General features: G+C 42.9%; 1 protein-coding gene across 4 annotated transcripts in view; it reads right to left on the bottom strand.

The window, feature by feature from the left end:
• The window catches only part of LOC101846826 (mucin-12), a 32296-nt gene that overhangs the window by 28657 nt on the left and 814 nt on the right, over nucleotides 1-2825 (bottom strand). The window lies entirely within an intron of this gene.

The following is a 2825-nucleotide window of genomic DNA, read 5'->3' as shown; positions in this document are numbered from 1 at the left end:
GGGGGAGGGGGAGGGAGGAACGAGGGGAGGAGGAGGATACTCACAATCAAAGTTGAAACATCAGACGCCATTGTATTCAAATTTATACGGGGGACATTTTGTACTGCATACGTACAAGAAATTAAGCGTCACGTTTTCTAGTAGTGACTAGATCTAGAAAAAAACCCCCCATAATCCGCGTACTTCAAGTCGACATAACATCATTTAATTTCGAAGAGATGGTATTTTTATTCGTCCTATACATTTCGTAAGTGAAGGCTAAAAATATTTTTTTAAAACCCAGCCTTTTCCGAAAAACAAAATGCTAATAATGCAAACAGAAAGGGTTAGTACGAAAGGAGACCCACATAAATTTTACCTCTTTACACCAAGATCCATCCTTTATACTTATATTCAACTGGGCTCCCCCCCCCCCTTTTCCCTTTCCCCTAAATCCTGCTTTTAGCGATTTTGTTACTCTTATCCTGTTCAAAGGTCGACACTATACGATAATACCCAAAGGGTCAAATCCAATTCTTTTGCACAGAAACGCCGACCCTTCTTCCTTTCATCTCACCCGACTTCCCTGTCCTGGTGACCCCGCGAGGAGACAGTAGGACAGCGGCAAGCGGCAGAAAGAAAGGGCGACGAATGCACCATTACGTAACGCCACGCCGGTCGTTGGTTACCTACTGGAATGCACCAACACACGTCGAAAGTTTGGTAAAAGTACATCGGTCTACATGTGCATAATATAATAAAAGCCGAATGTCGAACGCAGAGTGCAACCTCAACTTGCAAGTGTTCAACTTTTAGGAGGTTTACGGCAAAACCCCAGCGACGAAGGCAAAAACATGAAGAGGGAGAGAACGGGAGTTAACTCTGTGGGCTGGGACACACTGACCTAACCCGGTGACCCCTGAATGCGGTCGATAATCTAAGGCCGATCACTCTCTTGCGGCCGGCGAACGACGAACGTCTGTGTCGATCCGTGGAAAGCATGGGATAGTTCCATCGGAAGTAGAACACTTATCAAGTTTCAAATATTAGTATTATTTTATTAGGCCTATACACCTCCCTCTAACTTATTATGCAGATCTATACTCGTGCCTTTGTTCTTTTTAACGAATCACTATTGGTGTAATGATGAATACAATGGTTTAGAGAATCTCGTCCAAACAAGACATAGATCTATATACCAAACTGGTTTAGTCACAGAAGTACTTACACTAGATCTAGTGTCGTTTCAATAAATCTCCATAAATTTAAATTGAGCAGCTTACACCTCACACCCCCTCCCCCCACTCCTGTCTTCTCTCTTTTCATTTTTTCCCGGCGCCCGGGGGGGGGGGGGGGGGGGGGGGGTAATAGCTTTATGAATTATTGTAACCGTGTAATAGAAAATTCTCGACGTGCGATTGCCAACTTGGATTCTTATAATTCGATTTACACCAACCGGTGTAGATCTAATTTGAAACCAGGCCTACGACAATTTGTCATTTAGATCTATATTCTACCGTACTTTTTCTCACCTCTACATATCCATTCACGTCAAACTCTAGAAGACGCACGGAATGTCGTCAGATACGATATATTGGGAGAGAGAAAGAGAGCAGCAGAGAGAGAGAGAGAGAGAGAGAGAGAAAGAGAGAGAGAGTGGGGTAGACAGAAGAGGACAGACAAGGAAAGACAAAGAAAGGATGAGGAGAAGGAGACGAAAGAGAGTGAGAGAGGGGAGGAGGGGGGGAGGGAGAGAGAGAAGAGGGTGAAAAGAAACCCGAAGGGAAGGAGAGGAGGAGAGAGTCAGATAAAAGAGAGGGGAAAGACAAGGATCAAGGGGAGAACGAGAGAGAATAAGGGAGGGAGGGAGGGAGAGAGTGGAGAAGGGGAGAAGAGGGAGAGAGAAAGAAAGAGGTAAGACGACGATTGGGGGGGGGGGAGGAAGAAAAGTGAGAGAGAGGGGAGATAGATAGAGGAAGAAAAGTGAGAGAGAAAGAAGGCGAGGTGGGTGAGGTGGAGGAGGAAGAGAGAAACTGTCTACAACGAAGTACCAGGGCAGAGCAGGATGGATAAAATAAAGGTTTTTTTTAAATCGCTGGTCCAAAAGGTGCCTGCCTGTTAACTGACCAAGGCCTCTATATAACATTGTAAGTTGGCAACTAGGCCTATATATTATTGAGGGAGCATTGCTGACCGAATTCCACCACACCAGATAATAAAGATCAGCAATAGAACAGTCAACTACCAGAAATATACATCAACATCTGATATTGAATGAACTTTACTTTTTAAAAAACGTCATTTACATGTACAAGAGCACTTTATACACTTTGTAAAAGGGAATTTATAGAGATCGTTATGATCAAAATCGCCAAGGCGAAAGACGTTAATTTCAGTCCTGGGAGGAGACGTGGTCTGGAAGATTAAGTTAAAACATTACGATCAAGACTAAAACAGACGACCGTTGGTTTGGTTGAGGGAAAGAAGAGAAGAAATTAAACAAACCAAACCACAGTAAGCTGGGTATAGAGTCTCTAGATCTAGATAGATCTAGATTTAGAATCTATCTAGATCTAGATTCTAGATCTAGATATCTACATTTTTTTTAAAAGTTCGATGAATATAGATTCTCTACAACGTTGGTCAAAAAATGGATCTAGAACTAGATCTAGATCTAGATCTAGATCAAGATTCTAGATCTAGGTGGCCTACACTCTATAGGGTTTACTTTAATCCATAAGCCTACCGATTTTGGAAAAAAATAGGAGACTTTCGAATAGACCGGTAAAATGGAAATTAAAGCAGCGAGTTCCGGGTTTGGGGATGAGAGAGAGAGAGAGAGAGAG

Source organism: Aplysia californica, unplaced genomic scaffold, assembly GCF_000002075.1.
Source record: "Aplysia californica isolate F4 #8 unplaced genomic scaffold, AplCal3.0 scaffold00338, whole genome shotgun sequence".
In the NCBI taxonomy this organism is placed as follows: Eukaryota; Metazoa; Mollusca; class Gastropoda; order Aplysiida; family Aplysiidae; genus Aplysia; species Aplysia californica.
Note: the sequence above shows the minus strand (reverse complement) of the source record. Positions and strands in the feature narration are given on the sequence as shown.